This window comes from Trachypithecus francoisi, unplaced genomic scaffold (assembly GCF_009764315.1).
Source record: "Trachypithecus francoisi isolate TF-2019V2 unplaced genomic scaffold, Tfra_2.0 Lachesis_group0, whole genome shotgun sequence".
Taxonomy (NCBI): domain Eukaryota; kingdom Metazoa; phylum Chordata; class Mammalia; order Primates; family Cercopithecidae; genus Trachypithecus; species Trachypithecus francoisi.
Window position 1 is genome coordinate 184184800 of NW_022681453.1, and position 21488 is coordinate 184206287.

Consider the following 21488-nt stretch of genomic DNA (forward strand, 5'->3'; position numbering starts at 1 on the left):
TTCCTGTGCATTTTGCACTAAACTTTCTAATACATGGTTCTCAACACTGTGCATGATCGACAAATATGGCTGATTATTACTGAGACTACAAAACAATGTTCTCTAATAAGGTGTATTATGACATATGACATTAATGGATCATGCGCACTAAAAGCAATTAGAGCAATGTTCACCCAGTAGAAGTAGCATGGCTTTGGGTACTTAAAGGCAGATAATAATTTTCAAAAACATACCTCTGACTAGGATTTCTGGACTGAGACTGAAAGCAATTTGTTCTGTGATTCAGAAAGTTTTTTCTCCAGAGTAGTATACACTGTGTCTGTCAGATTCATATTCTTTAATTTTTTTGTGAGATAAATATATGCTTTATAATGGTAATTTCATGTATAGGGTAAGCTACAACAGAAGTATATCATGGCAGCTTCCTAATATGGAGACCAAGGCCTAACTATTCATCTTAATTCAGTAACTATTAACTCAACTTTCTTTGTCTTATTTCACATTTACCATATGCAAAAAAGTGTTTTAGGGAGTGGAGAAAATGATAAAATTATAAGCTCTGTCTTGGATTAGGTCACAATTAAGCTAGACCAAATAGACAATGACGATAGAGAAAAACCTAACTGTGGCAGCAGTGTGCTTAAGACACAGGAATAGCCTGCTAAAGATTTGAGAACCAAGCGGAAGACAAGAAGATCATTGCAGGGTTTTAAAATAAGGGTGAAAAAGATCTTAGATACATTTTAGAATAATCACTCTGGCTGCAATGTGGAGAATGAATTGAACAAAACCAATATGGGAAGCAGGGAAATATAATATGTGGATGCTGAATTTCCCAGTCAAGAAAGAATTAGGGCCAGGTGCAGTAGCTCACAACTGTAATCCCACCATTTGGGGAGGCCAACGAGTGAGGATCACTTGAGGTCAGGAGTTCAACACCAGCCTTGCCAACATGGTGAAATCCTGTCTCTACTAAAAATACAAAAATTAGCCAGGCCTGGTGGCATGCCCCTGTAATCCCAGCTACTTGGTAGGCTGAGGCAGGAGAATCACTTGAACCAGGAGGCAGAGGCTGCAATGAGCTGAGATTGTGCCACTGTACTCTAGCCTGGGTGACAGAGCAAGACTCCACAAATAAATACATAAATATTAGTATCTTAACTAAGGCAGCAGTGTAGAAAATGAAAAGAAAGAGATAATGGCCAAATGCATTTTGGATAGAGCAGAAGAATGTGAAAGTAGTGGCATATTCAACAAGTCATGATGAAGGCGTGTGATGCCATCTAGCACCAGCCAGACACACAGTCATGTATCAGTAGAGGTGGGGTGACACATTGGGACAGAGTGTAGGCTTCCTGAATTCATGTGCTGGCACTGCCACTGATTTAGCTGGGTGTCCTTGTAAGGGACACTTTACTTCTCTAGTACCAACTTTATTAAATTATTGTGATGATTTAGTGAGTTAGAATATAAAAATGCTCAGAATAGTGTGTGACATATAGGAAGCAAGTGAGTGTTAGTAATCATTATTTTGTGCCAACATTCAGGTACACAGGTTCTGGAGGCATCATGATGCAGTTCTGAGAATTTCCAGGTCCTATGCATCTTACGTATCCTAAATTTGGATGATTTCATGCCAGAAGACGAGTGATTACCTAGGGAGAGGCTGGCACTTTGCATGGCTCTAAACTACCCAACCTTGCTACCACTCACCAGAATTTCTTCCTTCCTTTTAATTAAGGCCTTGCTCAGCATCATTCAGAAAAGTCCCTCCTGTTTAATCTGTGACTCATAGTCCAACCATTTGAACGGTACAAACATTTCCTCTGCAGGAAGGAGCAGATGCACTGGTGAAAAACAAGTAGGGGAAAATAAAGCAGGGAGCCTCATAAATGCGGAGGTAGTTGGGACTAAAGAAATCACATGTTTTTACAGACATGTTAGCTTGTACAAGTCCCTTATTCTTCATGGCACAAGAATCATCGGAGACCTTTGTCTCTAAAGGAAATGAAACCAGGCACAGTTACATCAGTTACCATCCCTGGAGTGTTGATCTGCTATTGGAAGATACACAGGGCAGGAAAGGCTTCTCTCCAGGTAGCAATAAAAGAGTTATCAACTCACTCTGGTACTCCTCTGGGACCCAGAAAAAAAAAAAACAAAACTAAGTCTGGCACCTAGGCTCTTTCCTGAGTGGGTTGTCATGGCAACAGGATATTAGCAACTGTTTTCAGGATTCTAGGGCCTTGGCAATTCTCATGAGTTTCTCTGCCTCAGCTTCTATGTATGCACAGACATATGGATACTAGAACTGATGCCAGAATTGAGGAGAGAATTTAAAATTCATGCCAGGATCCCTCTGGGTTACACAGGACCTCAACTGACCTCGCAGAGTTTAGCTTGCTCTGCACCACTGCTGATACCATGACCCATCTGGTTCACTGCCTGCTGGAGCTCAGTTGCTCCAGCTGTAAAATAAGGGGGTTGGAGTCAGCAAGCTCAAAGGTTAATGTCAGCTCCAGAATGCTTTGAATCTCAGTAATTTTATAGAATTTTCTTCCAGAGTTCTTCATGGTTGATCTTGATCATGCTGTTTGAGAAACAAAAAATCATCTTCATTAGTACTATTCTAGATAGAATCATTTGCTCTTGATCAAAGCCTTTATTGTTATTCAAATAGAACATTTAACTAATTGTATATGATGTACATATTTAAGAAGGCAATATATTTGTGTGTATATATTCACAGAAGCTTTAGTATACAGGCATTTCAATATTCATACATTTTATTCCTTGATTCATGATTTAATTTACTTGATCTATGACTATATGGCACACAATGTTGTATTAACTATAAATACTTGTTTCTTTGTGCCTGGATGTATGGCTTTAACTTGAGTACAAGTTCTGTTCCTCCAGGAATTCAGAAGAAAACTGTAATTTTTATGAGTTCAGCTATCATGTCTGTGTTACATGCTATTGTATCCTCAGCACTTTGAAGAGCACTTGACAAATGATAGATGATTAACAAATGTTTGAAGAACAAGTGAATGAATGAATATATTAAAGACGTAAATTGGGTCTACTTGAGTTTCTTTACATTACAGTAAAAAGGACCTCTTGATAAAGAACACATTAAATGTTTCAGTTACCTACAACATAATAAATAGTCCTAAAACATAGTAGCACAAACAAAGACAACCAATTCAAAATTTCATGCTCATAGATTCAATATGTTAGGAATTCAAGAGGGATACAGTGAAGATGGTTCTTCTCTACTTCATAATGTCTGGAGACTTAACTGGGTTGATGAGATCAGCTGACAGTGACCAACAGCTAGAGGCTGACAGATTTGTGGCTGAGAGATCCGCTTCCAAGATGTCTTCTTCACTCATAAGTCTACTACCACAAGAAGATTGCTGAAAGGTTGAGATCAACTGGAACAACTGACCAGAGCTCTTAAATGAGGTTTGAAATATCTCTCTCACTTGGTAACTGGTTTTGGAGAGGGAACATCTAGAGCACAGGCATTCAAAGAGATTAAGATAGAACCTGCAAGACTTCTGTTGACTTAGCATCAGAAGATACAAGAAGTGCCACTTTTGCCATGTTTTACTGGTTGTAAGCAAATCACTGACACCAATCCTCCATTTTTGATTCCTCTGGAACATAGACATCAGTTGATGGCACTTCTACTGCAACAATTCCTACCTTTCATTTTATGTTTGTTTTTTATAATGTCCTGCTATCTTCTAAAGTAATTCTTTCATCACATCTTTCACCTTACCAATCCATGTTTCAGTGGTGTTCTCTCTGGTAATTATATCATCTATTGAACATTTTATTTTATATACTAAGTATTTGATACCAAAATACTTATACTTCTATTAATTTAAAATTTCCTAACTTCACATTGCCAATATCTGCCCTTTTAAAATTATATTTGCTGTATTTAAATCACCATGCATTTAAAGTTATTTTTTTGTAAAGAATTTGTAAGCTTCAGGTGTCTAGTCATATTGGTCTGGGGTGCCAATTCCATGATAATATACAATGTAATAGGTCAAAGATCTGGCCTTGGTCCGCGTCCTAATAGAGGGCAAGAAATAGGCCCAAGACTCCACAGAACGACAGTGTGTGTTCCTCTCTCTACCACTCTCAAATGCAACTCTGTCAGTCAGAAGATCATCTTTAAATTTTTAGAGAAAAATAAAGAATATCGTAAAGAGGTATTTTTCATAATTCTAATTCACTACCCACTAAATTTGGAGGAAAGGTACTAAGGAAGTAAATACTAAAGAATATTTTCATCAACCCTCATCCTAGCAGTTTTTCTGTGCTGTTTTTATGTTGTCCACTCAACACCAACAACATGGCCATTGCAATTTCTGTGAGAAGAGGTCAAGAAATAGACTCTTAAATGTCTAGTTCCTCAATTGCCTTAACTCCGCAGACCATGCCATCACACCACACACACACACACACATTCATACACACACTCACACACATCTACACACACATATAAACCAAGGCACAGTAATGGCCTCACATTTCCCAAAATGTCTCTCGTTCCTTTATTTTTCTAATTTCTCCAGGGTTCATTTAAGGGAGAGGTCAGCAGTTCATGCTAATTTTTATCTCATTAGGAATGGAAAGCTACTCTAATAGTTTTTCTAATGAAATATATTTTCTGAGGTGATCCACATAAGAAAGGGATGACAAAATATTCATTTTTTTCTAAGTGCTCCAATTATACAAGTCTCTGTAATGATATGTTAATAAGATATGCCTATTCAATGAAGCTTTTGCTGGAATTTTACTCCAGATATAACCATCATCATTATATTATTAGTATTACTATAAAAGTTCTTGTTTATTTTGGATTTCCTATGAGCCATGTTCAATAATATTCGCTTTACATGTCTAATCATATGTTATTAAGGGCACTAAATAGGTTCCTTAGTAAGGTCATATGCAAAGTTTCAAAGTAGAACAGTCGAAAATGAAATAAAATAAAATAAGAAGCCCAATTCTTTTTTCAGTCCCTCAAAGAAAACAAATACAAACTTCTGGTAGCTGCTTTTGTTACTTTCTTAACTCTTGGCATCTGTACATTCTCCAGACTCCCATTCTACACTCTCCTTCCTTGCCTACTTCTTTTTTCTTTTATATCTGTTGACTTCATTTCTTTAAGTCCTTCCCGTCTTCCTCCTGAGTCTTAGGCTCAATCTCTTTTGGATTATTCTGCATCACAAAAGGTTTCTCTAGCAGGGACAGATCACACAGAAGGAATCTAAGATTTGAAAGCTGGCTTAGCAACGAAAGCATTCTCGCTGGTAGACTGGGGTGGGGAGACAACATCTCTGAGCATTTCTTTATTAATATTTTTTCATCACATATATATGATTTCATTTGTTCTCACAACAACACTATTAGTTAGATATCATAACTGTATTTTTTATGTGAGGCAAGCAAGTGTCACCGAGGTAAAATTGCTTGTCCAAAGTTACAACAGATGTTCTTGAAAGTAAAGAAGTGAAAATGTACAGCCAGGCTATCTGATGTTGATGCCCACACTTTTAACCATTTACCTAGTTTGCAATACTTTTTCCTATGAAGATGCATTTTCAAAACAACATCAAAAGTTAGACCTTCATAGGAACTCTCCTCTTCAACTGAAAGAGTTTGGGTCAAGGGAGAAAACATATTTAAAAGAACCTGTCTGAGTACTCTGAGTTTGTTTCTGCTTGCTCAAGTATATTTCCATTCCCAAAGAGTGGCTCACCTGAGGCCATCAGTATAATATTACATAATTATACACATAGCCAGTGTAACAGCTATTAGCAACCAATTAGTAATAATTTGGGCAATGCTAGACATTCTCTTGCACTAAATCTTTTATCAGGAAATTTTAAGTCATTAGATTAATAAATAATAAACTACCTACTAGAGATACTTGTTATAAAAGACTGTACTTCAAATATGCTGTGATAAGTTATTTAAATATAAGCAAATTATGCAACTGAAGCAGCATTCCTCACAATCCTGCTATGAATTTGAACTTATCACCAAATCAGAAAAGCCAGTGCTCATCATCTGAAACACAGATTCCATTTCCAGCTGCCATGAAATCTAGAGTAAGGTCTGACTACTCATTCAAGAGACACTCCAGGGAATATTGACAGTCACCCTACTGCAGAAACTCTGTTGTATTGGTAAAGTGGGGAATATAAAGGAAAAATGGTGGGGGAAACTTCTAAGATATGATGATTTATCTTTACCTGTGGACCAAATCTCTTAGGAGCAAAGAAACAGCAAAAATTTGGAAAATTGCCTAGATAATGTCTTATCTGCCTTCATAATGGATTCAAGGTAGTGTATTCTAGAAATAAAGCAGCTACATTTTTGTTTCCAACATGAGATAGAAGGAAAATTGAGACTACTGAACTCAAGTGTTTAGGACCTGCAAATCTGTGAACTTTAATATCAAAATGGCAGCTTCCTTATTCCCCAACCCTGCAATATTTCAGATCAAAAATAGTTGACTTCCTGATACTCAAAAAATAGGTAATGAATTAAAAAATAAACAAACTTTATATTTCTGTTGTGTATTTGTAGCTTAAAGTGAGTTTACAACCATACAACCACTATGCACTAAAAAGAAATGGTAAGAATTAGTGCTATTACTACTTTATAAATAAAAAAGCCAAGGCACACACAAAATAGAGTGGAGGAAAAATAACAAAGATTTTAGAGCAAATGCTAGAGCTAAATTCTTGCTCTTTTCCTATATAAGTTTTAATTTGATAATTACTCTCCAAGTTCCATTTGCTTAGCAATAAAATAATAAAAATAATTCTGGACATCTTGAAGTTTAAAGGATCGCATGAAAAGTAACAACAGGTATCCAAGACATCTTCCTTTCTCCTACCCCACTGTCCCCTTTTGCTTTGGGAAAAGTATGTATGTTGATCTTGCTTGCTAAGACAATTAGGAAGATGTTTCTTTATACGTTTTTCTCAGTAACTATTTTTGCTGTCAGATACAGCTTCTTAGAATTTTATCAGCTTGATAAACATTAGTCTGATGGAAATTGTCAATTAATTTTACTGTTGACCTAATTTTTTCCTATCACTCCTACATTTGAATTCCATCCCACAGTGCTTGGCCTAACTATCTTAGTGTCTAAGGTAAAAGAAATATTCAGTAATGCTGATCTTGCCTTTATTTAAAATTTTGATATTTTGTTCATCATCAGTTTTTTTGCATTCTTTTTTTAAAATATTGCTTTAAAATATTGTTTACCTCAATTACTAAGATTTTTGGCACCTTTTAAATTTTTCAGACAATGCAAATGCCCCACTTGCTTCATCTCAGTCCAGGCCTTGCCATTCTGCTTCTGTTTTCATATGTTTAGAACACTTTTTTTTTTTTTAACCTAGTATGAGGTGAGTCTAAATCTGGCTTAAATCAGTGGAGGATACCAGAAGTATCCAAAATATAGATGAGGCCCCTACCATCTGGCTTTATAAGGCCCTGGAAATAAAATAACCTCTTTACTTTTTTATGACCCCAAAAATATCAAAACACAACAGGAGGCATGTTAAGCCCACAGTTTAAATCGAGAAGATTTGATTTGGTTTCAGTGTTTGCATGTTTTGTTTGCTTTATTGTTTACTTTCAGTTTTGTTTTTATCTATGTCTGTCTTTTGGCAGCAAGCAATGGATAATCTCAGTTAGTGGTTCAGGAGAGGAGATGAAGATACTCCCTTCCCTTAAAATCTGACATCCGATATTGTTGTGCCCTTCACTTCCCCAGAGGAGAGACTTGCAAGAGCAACAGACCCAGCAGCAGCAGCTCCATTAAATCTCTATTCTTATACTTTCTTCAGGGTGACAAAAATTGAGCTTCTCAAGGTTGTCCAGAGCTTTAGATATCCCCTCCTTTATTTTCCCAAAAACATGCAAGCTTAGTAAAGACGAACTTAGGTGACACTGCAGGAGCTGAGTCCTAGTGCTCTAGACCCAGCCTTAGCTCAGCTGGAGTCAGAGCAAGATGTATCTATGACTGGTTTGTAGAAGGTCACTGCATTGGTTACCCTGCTGACAAAAAATAAATCCTAGACTTAACACTAATAAGAAACATCATTTTGGCAGAAGCTTTAAAAAGAGAAATATTTAAAATTAACCATGAAGGGAAAAAAGTAAACAATGTGACTGACAAGAATAATGTAGGACTTCCAAAAACATAGTCTACATAGGAAATTAACAATAATTAATATTCATTACCTGCTTACAAGGAACCTGATGTTGTGTCTAGTTCTTTTGTTATATTGAACTTTTACAACAACTTGTTAAGATAGTCACTATTTTTAAACTTGCTGAAGGTCACTGCTAGGTCATGAGCTGTAGCTACTATAACATATGCTTCTCAAGTAATCAAGAAAACCCAGCTCTAGGAAAATGCAAGTATTATTTGCCCATAATTCTGGTTAATGGGTGCTGCATGTATGTGTGTTTATGTATGTGTATATACTTAGGGAACTGTCTGTGGAAGGTAGGGAGTTCAAAAGTCAAGATGTTTGGAGGACACATGTCAAAAAAAGTTAAACAGATTTTTATTGCAAACATTATCAGTGTCATGAATAGGCTAAGGTGAATAGTGATTCTCCAAGGGAAGAGTTTTAATGGTAGGGTTTACGTATTAGTCCATTTTCATATTGCTATAAAGAAGTGTCTGATCCTGGGTAATTTATAAAAGAAAGAAGTTTAATTGACTCACAGTTCTGCATGGCTTGGGAGGCCACAGGAAACTTACAATCATGGTGGAAAAAGAAGTAAACACATCCTTCATCACATGGCAGCAAAGAGAGAAGAGCCCATCAAAAGGGGAACAGTCTCCTATAAAACCACCAGATCTTGTGAGGACTCACTCATTATCATGAGAACAGCAGCATGGGGGTAACTGCACCCATGAATTAATTACCTCCCACTAGGTCCCTCCCATGACAGGTGAGGATTATGGGAACTATAATTCCAGATGAGATTTGGGTGGTAACACAATCAAATCATATCATTCTGCCCCTGGCCCCTCTCAAATCTCAAATCTCATGTCCTCACTTTTCAAAACACAATCATGCCTTTCCAACAGTCCCCCAAATTCTTAACTCATTCCAACATTAACTCAAAACTCCAAGTTCAAAGCCTCGTTTGAGATAGGGCAAGTCCCTTCTGCCTATGAACCTGTAAGATCAAAACCATGTTAGTTACTGCCTAGATACAATGGGGATAGAGGAATTGGGTAAATAAACCCATTATGAATGGGAGAAATTGTCAAAAAATGGGGCTATAGGCCCCATGCAAGTTCAAAATCCAATAGGACAGTTATTAAACCTTAAAGATCCAAAATGATCTCCTTCGACTCCATATCTCACATCCAGGTAACACTGATGCAAGAGGGGGTTCCCAAGACCTGGGGCAGCTCCAGTCCTGTTGTTTTGCAGAGTACAGTCATCTTCCTGGCTGCTTTCACAGGTTGGCATTGAGTGTTTGCAGCTTTTCCAGGCATGTGGTGCAAGCTGTCAATGTACCTACCATTCTGGGGTCTGAAAGATGGTAACCCTCTTTTCACAGCTCCACTAGGCCATGCCCCAGTGCAGACTCTGTGTGGGGACTCCAACCCCCATTTCCCTCCTGCACTGCCCTAGCAGAGGTTCTCTATGAGGGCTCTGCCCCTGCAGCACACCTCTGCCTGGACATCCAGGAGTTTCCATACATCCTCTGAAATCTAGGCAGAGGCTCCCAAACCTCAGTTCTTGACTTCTGTGCACCTACAGGCTCAACACCACATGGAAATTGCCAAGGCTTGGGGCTTACACCTTTTGAAGCCACGGCCTGAGTTGTACTTTGGCCCCTTTTAGTCATGGCTGGAGTTGCTGGGAAACAAAGCACCAAGTCCCTAGGCTGCACACAGCAGGGAGCCCCTGGACCTGGTCCTGGAAACTATTTTTCCCTCCTAGACCTCTGGGCCTGTGATGGGAGGGGCTGCCATGAAGGTCTTTGAGATGCTCTGAAGACATTTTCCCCGTCATCTTGTCAATTAGCATTTGGCTCCTTGATACTTACGCAAATTTCTGCAGCATGCTTGAATTCCTCCCCAGAAAATGGGGTTTTATTTTCTACTGCATTGTCAGGCTGCACATTTTCAAAACTTTTATGCTCTGTCATTTCTTAAATGCTTTGCTGCTTAGAAATTTCTTTTGCCAGATACTAAATCATCTCTCAAGTTCAAAGTCTCACAGATCTCTACGGCAGTGGCAAAAAGCTGCCAGTCTTTTTGCTAAAGTACAGCAAGAGTGACCTTTACATTAGTTCCCAATTAGTTTCTCATTTCCATCTGAGACCATCTCAGCCTGGAATGCATTGTCCATATCACTATCAGCATTTTAGTCAAAGTCATTCAACAAGTCTCTAGGAAGTTCTGGGAGAGGCAGGGGGCAGACAAGGAAGGGTCCCCAGAGAATCTCTGACCTGCCCCACAAGCGTTTACACCAGATGTTTTTGTGTAGCTAAAGAAACCTGCACAGTGGGCTTGCCTGGGCATCCCCACAATGAACTGGAGGCCCACATGCACTGTGGGAATGGGGTGGGGCCACTAGGAATCCATGTCTTATGCAGGAGAAGAGCTTGGCCTCCTCAGCTTCTCAGCTTGACCCCCTCAGTTCAGCTCAGTGTGGTAGCCTGGTATTCAATCTGTGAGGTGGGAGTTGGCTGGCAGGAACCCTCTCTTTGCTGAGAGCTCCCCTTTCACTTAATGAATTTCACTCTCCTCTCCCAGAAATGTGTCCTCATGTCTAATTTTTCCTGGTTGCGAGACAAGAACCCAGATTTAGTGGAACTAAGGAGCAAAATAATCCTGTATCAGTTCCAAATTTTCCTACATTTTCCTGCCTTTTTCTGAGCCCTCCAAACTGTTCCAACCTCTGCCTGTGACCCAGTTACAAAGTCATTTCCACATTTTGGGGTATCCTTGTAGTAGCACTCCACTCTCTGTGGGGCCAATTTACTGTATTAGCCCACTTTCATGCTGGAATAAAGAACTGCCTAAGAGTGAGCAATTTATAAAGGAAATAGATTTAATTAACTCACAGTTCTCCATGGCTGGGGAAGCCTCAGAAAACTTACAATCATGGAAGAAGGGGAAGCAAACATGTCCTTCTTCACATGGCAGCAGGAGAGAGAAGTACCAATCAAAGAGGGAAAATCCCCCTAAAAAATCATTAGATCTCATGAGAACTCACTCACTATCATGAGAACAGCAGCATGGAGGTAACTGTCCCCATGATTTAATTACCTCCCACTGGGTCCCTCCCATAACACATGGGGATTAGGGAAACTACAATTCAATATGAGATTTGGGTGGGGACATGCAAAATCATATCAGTTTAAGTATAAGGTATTTGACTAGGACCATACCTTTGTGATGGGGCATGACTTCTCCGTTGCATTTCATTTTGTCCTGGCATCTTAGTAGTTAACAGCTGCTGACTGAATGGCAGCCAGAAGTTCACTACCAACAACAGGTGAATGAGTGCCACCACATTGCAGATCTCTGCCTGGTCCCCAGCTGTCACACCAACCTTAGTGTGAGTGTGGGATGTTTAACACTGCATGGCCATGCATACCAGTCCCGAGAGAGAGAGAGAGAGATCAAGCATGAGGGAGTACTGGTGAGGCAGCCAGCTGAAAGAGCAAGTGATGACTCAGAAAAACATACAGAGCCATTGGGGTTTCTTAATAGGCACTCACTGCCCCTAGGAAGGGATAAGGAGAAATTTAATGGACCCTGCTGGGTCTGTTGCTATGTAAATCTCGTCTCTGGGGAAGTGACTGGCACAAGAATATCAGATGTCACTAGTGCAGACATTTTGCAGATGTGTCTTGTATTTACCAGTGTGCAACCTGTGAGCAAATTCCAAATGTGTGAGCGTGGGAGTGTGGGCAGATGGATATGGATGTGTGCATATGCCACTTCTTACATCTACTGCCCACAAAGCAGGAGCAAGGTTTAAGAGGTGAAATTTGACATGACATTTCATGCATACTGATAGAGATAGTTTAATTTTTGCAAATACTCGTTGTCAGCTGCATTTTAGAGGCGAACACCCCATCCACACACACTCTCTCACAAATACGTGAAATGAATCAAATTGCCCATGGCTCCCATGGGAAAAACGTGCTATTACTCTGTTTCCAAAGCAGTTGTCAGATCTCTGGTGATACCTCAAACCAGATCCTTGCATTTATGTGACAAGGACTCTTAAAAAGCCTGAGAGCTTGTTCTAGGGGTAGGGAAATAAAATAGATAAGGGGAGTTTATTTAAAGTTAAAATTGAGAGGAACAGAAAGACAGAATATTTATATTGATATGTGATATTTTATCCTTATTATGCATTTTTATCCTCTATTTGGTCAATGGACAAATAGTGCTGAATGTAGGACTAATCTTAGAGCAAATGCCCAGAGTACTTGAACTGTATTGAATTAAATTGAAATGGATCAAATTGAATCAAATAGATTCTGTGAGTGCTCACCTCTGTCCAGGAATCGGTTATTTAAGACTGATTTTTGATATGGAAGAGACAGCCTTAGCTTACAGTGTGGGGCATAAAGCAAGGAGGAAATGGAATTTATGTCTGTCCTGGGCAAGAGGTGGTAGCAAGCAAGGGGAGGTCTCAGTCTTCAAGGAAAGATCAGAAGCAAAGTTAAGCTAAGATCAGAAGCAAAGTTTCAGACAGGAAATATATCTGGCTGGAAAGTAATTTAGAACTTAGAGCCCAGGGAAAATCCCAGAAGCCCTGTGCCCAGGGATAATCTTGCTGGGGGTAGGTGTGGATATTAGGGTAGAACAACTGTGATCTCTAGACAATTTTGTCAGGAATTGATAACAAGGAAACCCTAAGATACAGACTACGCAACACCAGTTGTAGACCATCATGGTGACCAATATTTCCTGAACTTCAGGAGCAGTGGACAAGGGAACTACTAGGGAATATGAAATAAACACAAGATATGGTTTTGCACCCTGATCTTGAAAATCCCTGACTCTTCCAATGTACACAGCAAAAAAATTTGTAAAATGTTTATATTTCTTTTGTGTGCAGTCATAAGATTGAAGCAAAGAAGCCAAGAAAAACACTATTAATATTAAATAAGATGATTTTCACATAAATAATTGCCACATTATATTTTACTATTTATTTTCATATTCACAAGAAGGAATTCATTTGAAAATGACGGTGGAGTTCTGCTCTCCTATGCTAAGTAAATGACAGAATCAAAAGTCTCTCATGATCTTGAAAAGACAGTGAATCCAGCCTCCCACCTCGAAGTTAGATTGTATGAGCCCCAGCATAAAAGTGTGCTAGACTCATTTTAAAATCTCCATCACTGCATGACCTTGAGCTACCTGCCACTTCATCTTCTAAACCTCCCATTTTCTTTCTTATAAAATTTCCTAAGAGGGATTCCCAGCACTTGCTCAGTGGTCACCGTGTGCCAAATACTGTTCCACATATTTTATCTAAATTCTTCCATTTTAATCCCCATCATCACCCAAAACCTCAGATGAAAACTATCTCCATTTTAAAGAGGGGGAGTTGAAATATGTAAAGGATAAAGAACTCATCCAAGTCACATAGTTTCTAAGGGAGAGCACCAGAACATAAACCTAGGTCATTGGGTTTCTAAGTCTGTTTGACCAGCAAGCTATACTTTCTCCCAGGGAAAATATTTCTTATGCAATATGAATATGATAGAGGTGAAATGCATAATAGGTACACAATAAAACCTAGTAAATGTTGTTTTTCTCCTTAGTTTGTCCAGCACTTACCTCCTAACCTCACCCCAGGTTATGGAAAGGGAAGAGGGAAACTGCAGGTATACATGGGTTTTAACTCCTCAGGTGATTCTGACAGGCTTCACAATTGAGAACCTTTCTCTTCTATGAACCCATTCCATGGTTTTGTAGCAGTCAACCTCAAGAGATTCTTTCCTGACTTCTGACTTAATCCAAACAGGGGAGACTATAAGGCATTTTTCCCCTTGTTTTATTAAAAATTCTGTGTTACAACACTCCTAGGGGTTTATGATTAAGTCAAACATGTCAAAATTGTTTCATCTAAAATTATATAGCTTTCTGAAGTCTCTATTTTCTTTCAACTTTGACTTGTACAATCATCATATAGCTATATAAATGAATATCTCCTGAGTGCAAGTACATTCTGCTTCTTGAGTTGCCAGGTACTATTTCCAAAAATTAGATCCAAGTGTGACGTGCTGCTGCATTCAGATCCTTTACCTGCTGCTGAGCTTGGCTTACATGGTCCATCGCTGTATTTGCCTCCTTCCCACCAGAGCCTTTTTTACAGAGAGCTTCGGCATTAGCTGCAATCCTAGTAGACATCTTAAGAGTATAAAAAGTGTTACACCAATCTAGAACCACTCAATGTGGCCACAAATTTTTGTGGGTTTGGGTGGCTAGGTGGCTTTCCGATACATACTTAGAAATGTCAATGTTTTATCATAGCTATGTGGATCTAACTTCTGTGCATGCTTATGAGCCATTTTAAAGCAATTTAATACAGTGAAACATGAGAAAAATGAGAAAGAATGACAATTTCTATGAGGAACTTATAAAGACTGATATTTATTTGAATAAAATTGTAGAGTGGAAAGTCTCCAGCATCTTAAACGTATGAAGAGATTACTGTTCTCCCAATCCCTCCCCACAATGGATTATCAGTTTTTTGGATGAGCTTTGGAGGATTCATGAGCCCCAAAATGAGGGTAAAATTTTGTAGCTGCATTTTGGGGAAAGAGTTTTATACCGTTTTTATCCCCCAGATTCTCCAAATGACCTGTACCATGATGAATTAAGGATACAGAGCTAGAGAAAAAAAAAAAAAAAAAATAGATGTGAGCTCAGTGTCCATGTCTGTACTGAATGGAAATGTAGTCTACATCTATTTTGTTATTTTTACCTAAATAGTTAATTCAACGTTATTTGCTGTGTGTCTAAGATGTATCATGCACAGTACCAGACACTAAGAATGTGACCAAACATCAGATTCCTTTCTTTTGAAGCCTAAACTTTTTAAAGAGGGAACTCTTTGCTAGCTCTACATTGACTCTTTCTTTCCTTGATTCTCAGGTGTACCATCTACTCCAGCCTCCCAATACTTTCTTTTCACTTGCAGTGGATTCTCCAACTCTCACCTACCTCTCTCTTTTCCTGGGCCTCACTGAGGCTAGGAAAATAATGGGATGGATTTTTGACATCTTTCAATTCTGGGAAGAATCTACACTCTTTCTGGCATGGTATGATACAGAAGTTATAGCAGAAAATGTTTAGCTTCATGATGCAGAATCTTTTGTTGTATTTTGCTGCTCCTATATGATATCAGACCTCTCTAAAGGCTACTGTTCTTGTATTCCTCCACTGTCAAATCTTAAAACTCCCATCTCTAACTTAAACTAAAGAGCCCATGCACAGCATAATAAATATAAACACAGTAAACAGGTAACATACAGAATGGGAGAAAGTATTCATAAACTACACATCTGACAAAGATCTAATGTCCGGAATTAATAAGCAATATAAACAATTTCACAATCAAGAAACAACCCCATTGAAAAGTGAGCAAAAGACATAAACAGACATTTCTCAAAAGAAGACATATAAGCAGCCAAAAAACATATTTAAATAAATCCTCAGTATTGCTATGCACTAGAGAAATGCAAATCAAAACCACAATGAGATACAATCTCACACCAGTGAGAATGTCTATTATTAAGCCTGGGCAACAAGGCAAAATCCCATCTGTACTAAAATACAAAAACCTGGATGTAGTGGTGTATGCCTGTAGTCCCCACCACTTGGAGGGCTGAGGTGGGAGGATCACTTGAGCCCAGGAACTTGAGGCTGCAGTGAACCGAGATTGTGCCACTACACTCCAACTTGGGCAATAAGAGTGAGACACTGTCAGGGAAAAAAAAAAAAAAGGCTGGGCGTGGTGGCTGATGCCTGTAATTCCAGCACTTTGGGAGGCCGAGGTGGCTGGATCACCTGAGGTCCGGAGTTAGAGATCAGCCTAATCAACATGGAGAAAACCCGTTTCTACTAAAAATACAAAATTAGCCGGGCATGGTGGTGCACGCCTGTCATCCCAGCTACTCAGGAGGCTGAGGCAGGAGAATTGCTTGAACCCGGGAGGCAGAGGTTGTGGTGAGCCGAGATCGCACCACTGCACTCCAACCTGGGCAATAAGAGCGAAACTCCATCTCAAAAAAAAAAAAAAAAAAAAAAAAAACAAGAATGTCTATTATGAAAAGTAAAGCAACAATAGTTACTGGCAAGGCTACAGAGAAAAAGAAATACTTACATACTGTTGGTGGGAATGTAAATTAGTTCAGCCATTGCGGAAAACAGTTTGAAGATGTCTCAAAGAATTTACAACTACCGGCCGGGCGCGGTGGCTCAAGCCTGTAATCCCAGCACTTTGGGAGGCTGAGACGGGCGGATCACGAGGTCAGGAGATCGAGACCATCCTGGCTAACACAGTGAAACCCCGTCTCTACTAAAAATACAAAAAACTAGCCGGGCGAGGTGGCAGGCACCTGTAGTCCCAGCTACTCGGGAGGCTGAGGCAGGAGAATGGCGTAAACCCGGGAGGCGGAGCTTGCAGTGAGCTGAGATCCGGCCACTGCACTCCAGCCTGGGCCACAGAGCAAGACTCCGTCTCAAGAAAAAAAAGAATTTACAACTACCATTGAACCCAACAATCCTATGACTAGGTATATATTCAAAAGAAAATAAATTATTCTACCAAAAAGACACATGTACACATATGTTCATCACTGTGCTATTCACAATAGCAAAAACATAAAATCAACTTAGGTGCCCATCAATGGTGGGCTAGATAAAGAAAATGTGGTACATAGACACCATGGAATACTATGCGGCCATAATAAAACTACATCATGTTCTTTGCAGCAACATGGATGCAGTTGGAGGTCATTATCCTAAGTCAGTTAACGAAGAAACAGAAAACCAAATACTACATGTTCACACTTATAAGTGGGAGCTAAACACGGTACTCATGAACTTAAAGATGGAAACAATAGACACTGAGAACTACTCGCAGGAAGACAGGGAGCAAAGTGTGAAAATGTAAGTATTGGATCCTATGCTCACTATCTGAGTGACAGGATCATTTGTATCCCAAACCTCAGCATCACACAATATACTCATGTAACAAATCTGCACATATATCCCCTGAATCTAAAATAAGAGTTGAAATTATTTATAAAAGACACCTCAGTTGGATGAGAAATGAACATGATGGCATAATCTTTTCCATATCTCAAAGAACTTATACCAAAATAGTTGGGCTTTAAAACTGTAGGGAAGAAGATAGGGCAATGGAGTGAATCATTGGAGGAAGTATGGGATCTCTCTGCTGACAGAAGCAGTTGGCCATAGTATGCACTTTCATAAGCTAGAATGAAGGTTCTTTTCTTATGGAGTGAGCAAAACCAGATGTATGTGTTAAGTAGTCAGGAGCTATTTTAAAATCTCCACTATCCAAATGACCATGTGTAGCTTGTAACACTTGAACCTGAGATAAAAAGCAGACTAAACATTCTCTAAGGATATGTATATGCCCAACCACTTTTTACTTTTTTGATACAAAATTCAATACCCAACTCAAAAGTTAAAATGTGGGATTCAGTCAACATACTAATTTGTGAACAGTTGATTAAATTGTGCATTTGCTGAAGTTAAAGAAGCAGGTGATCTACAAAGGGAGGGAATGAGTATAATGGTACCAAAAAACAAAAACAAACAAACAAACAAAACCCTGAGCTAGAGATAGTTACTGCAACTATCAGCTGAGCTCTGAGCTTTGTGGGAGGAAGGATGAGCAAAACGAAGCATACAGATATTTAACATGTAACTGAGCCTGATTTGCAGCACATGGAAGGACAGAACTTACAGAATAAAATTCTTCTTCATCAATTTACTCTGATGAAACTGTTACGCTAGCTCTGAGAGTGCAGTTAATTGCAATAAAAATTTCACATTATAAAATCATTTTTCTCTAAATATTTATCCATGGAATTGACTCAGAAATATTTAAATATAGTGCTCATTTTTGCTTAAGACTTCACTGTTCATGGATGATATGATGGCTGCGGCTCTCAGGTCTGATATTGCCCCAGATTTTCCACTTCTTTACACAAATCCTCGGCTTGGATATTTGTAGGGGTAGAATTTTCCTCAGCATGCCAATATTTGCCTCTAAAGTAAGAGTTCATGTTTTCCAGTCAAAGTACTACTTTGTACACTTTTGATTTTATAAGATGAATTAAAGATGGAATCTGAGATTACATTTAAAAATTGATCTATATTGATTCTGTAATAATTAGCTTTGTCCAAGAATATAATTGTAAATATAATTGTATATATTTAATATAATTGTAAATATTTATATACACTATATAATCGTCTGCTTTGGAGACAGGGATACTTTCTGAAGAAAATATTGATTCATATCTATAGCATCTCTAGGATGTTTAGCATTATATAGGACACCATTAGGGAAACTAAAATCGAGCAGTTATTTTTTAATCTTTAAATCATGAAAATATCATGCAATCTTCCCAGTTAGTCAGTTTGTATCATAATAGATTTGGAGTGATTTTCATTCTTCAAATCTGCTAGTTATGGAATATTCATGATTCTAAGGAATGGCAAACTCATATAAGAACACATTGCTGGACTAAGACCATTTTAAGTTATTTACACAGGTCATTGTGTAACCCCACTGTCTTGAAGGAGACCTTCTATTCTTGATTCTCTAGGCCAAGATAAAATTCCCAAGGCCTCAGGATCTACCTAAAACCAATTGAACATTCTAGGCTCACTCAGGCTGAAAATCATCCTAAAACTGGATCATAAATCACTAAATAAGAATATGTTTGTCCAAAGCTCATCTTTGGTCTAGGCTGGCCTCCAGTATGGTATATGTAGTAAGCGATAGCTTATATTTTAATTTTAAAGATTTAATTTGATAAGTTCTTAGGATTTTTTTTTTTTAGATAGAAATGCTAAAGAAGATAGTCACCTTTCTCAGAGGGCATATTCCGCCAAAATTTCACGTATGAAACTTAAAAAGAGAGAAAGAACATGATCTCCTGCATTCAAAGTACAGCAACTCCACCCAGCAAGAGCTAATCTCTAACCAAGGCTCTAATAATAAAATTGGCAACTCTGTTTTAGTAAAAGAGCAATAGCAGGTTCAATATTATAGAAGAGAAAGTGAATTAGCCTCTGAAAACCCTTCCCATTTTCTTCTTCTAATCAATTCAGCTTAACATTTGAGCCTGTACTGAACTGCTGAGGGAGAAGTCAGAAGATTTTTGAGGGACCATGCTCTACCATCATGAGATGTTTCCCCAATTTATATCACTGCACTTCTCTGTACTCATTTTCTTCATACATAGTTTAATACAGAACAACTGAAACTACATAGTCCACATGAAAGACAGAACATGAGAAGAACACCAAATTCCTCTCTCATATGCGTATTTAAGGCAAACGTAACCCCCTGAATGCTTTAGTTGGACTAAAAAAGGCAACAAAGAGTGGAAAATAAGCAAATTGGTATTCAATTTGTCACAAGTGACTATGAATTCTAGATTGAGGTTACTGACTAGGTAAGATTGGAGGCCGCTCTAGGATGATTTGTGCCCAGCTAAAAGAGAGTCTGCTCTGTGTATACCAGGGTTGTTCTTTATATTCCAAGATGCCGTTTCCACAAGTGCCGTCATCCCCAAGTACAATTCCACTCTGGGGATTTATATATAGGACATAAAGCTGCAGTTAGCCTTTGCCATATTTTCAAATCTGGCTCTCACTCTTTTATAACCAAGCACACCTAACATCAGCACATTTTCTCTAAATTTTTCTTTTCTATTTTTCTTCCCAAGGCAGAAACTTTTTTTTTCCCCTTACTAACCTGAAAGACCCGGAGATGCTGAAAATAACACAGAGAAGTTGATATTTGCTTCCTTTCATATTTAAATATTTTTTTCTTTTCCTCCTGTTTTTCTACTTTTACTCCTTCTTCCATCCTTCAATTCTTTCTTTTCCCAAATTTAAAATATCTTGACTTCTTTGAATTATGCTTCTTTCAGGTCCTTCACGTATTAAACTATATCAAAGAATGAGTAAGGGCAGGTAGCTCACATGAAAATACAAAGGAAGCCCTGTAGCTTTTTGTAACACTTCTTATCCTACAGAGTCATCTTTCTTTTTTCCTACTGTTCAAGGATATGATTATTCTTCTTTTTAAATTTTATCAGATAATATAGCATCTATTTTTATTTCTTCTTGAGACATTTATCAGTCAGGCTGCATAACAGGTCATGCTAAAACTTAAAGACTTACATGTATTAATCTCACAATTTTATCATTGCCAATTTGCACTGGGCTCAATTGGACAGTTCTGCTGATCTGTGCCAGGGTTTGTTGGTCTCAACCGGGCGCATTCATTTGTCAGGAGTCAGCTTCCAGACTGGTTGAGGGCATGCTGTTCAAAGATGGCCTAGATAGAATGGTCTGTTTTATGTACTTTTTCGTTCTTCAATAGGTTAACCCCAGTGGCCAGGGCAAGATATTCAAAGGGTGACAGGAAAGGTTCAGCCTCAAAAGTCACAAAAACAGCATTTGGCTGCATTTTATTTAATAATTCAAATCAAAGATTAAGAGGAGAAGGAATACATAGGCTCTGCCTCTTGATGTCAGGTGAAAAGTTTGTAACCATTTTCATAATCTACTACAGAAAATGGAGGTAGTGTAATGTGGCTCTGATGTTTGAGTTTGGAGTCAGAATATCAGGATCAAATCACATCTTCCAACTTATTACTTTTGTGTCACTTCCTTGCTTTTCTGTGGATCCATCCCACACGTAAGCGCTTGATGCATAGTAAGAAAATATATTTTAGCTATTGCCATACTATTGTCATTATTTTTATTATTACAGTTTTTAGGCCTGACTCTTAATTTACATATACAATGATTAATCTATATATTTTTAGGTAGCTTTTACATTAGGGCCTTGTGAATTCCATTGAGACCCACAGGCATCTTCGTCTTGAAGAAATACTATTGTTATATCTGTGAATCACAGGTTTACATGATCCACAGAGGGCAAAGGTGACTCTGCTTTCCTGACTCTATGATGAACACAATTAATTGATTTTAGCATTTTTCCCAGATTGTTTTGAACAGACCTCCAGAAAGCCACTATCAGTTGACCAAAGGTGGTATATATTTACCTCCCCAGCAAGAATTTCAAAAACCTGGGTAATATTTCCTTCTATATTTATTTAAAAGTCCATTAATTCTATTGACTTCAAAGTAA

At 38.4% G+C, this 21488-nt stretch overlaps 1 long non-coding RNA gene across 1 annotated transcript in view; it reads right to left on the reverse strand.

Annotated features, from left to right (window-relative positions):
* LOC117084340 overlaps positions 1-11627 on the reverse strand; it is a 520722-nt gene extending 509095 nt beyond the window's left edge. The window contains exon 1 of the long non-coding RNA XR_004437407.1: positions 11476-11627. This is a non-coding gene — a long non-coding RNA (uncharacterized LOC117084340). The remainder of the gene's footprint in view (positions 1-11475) is intronic.
* Between the last annotated feature and the right edge of the window lie 9861 nt (positions 11628-21488).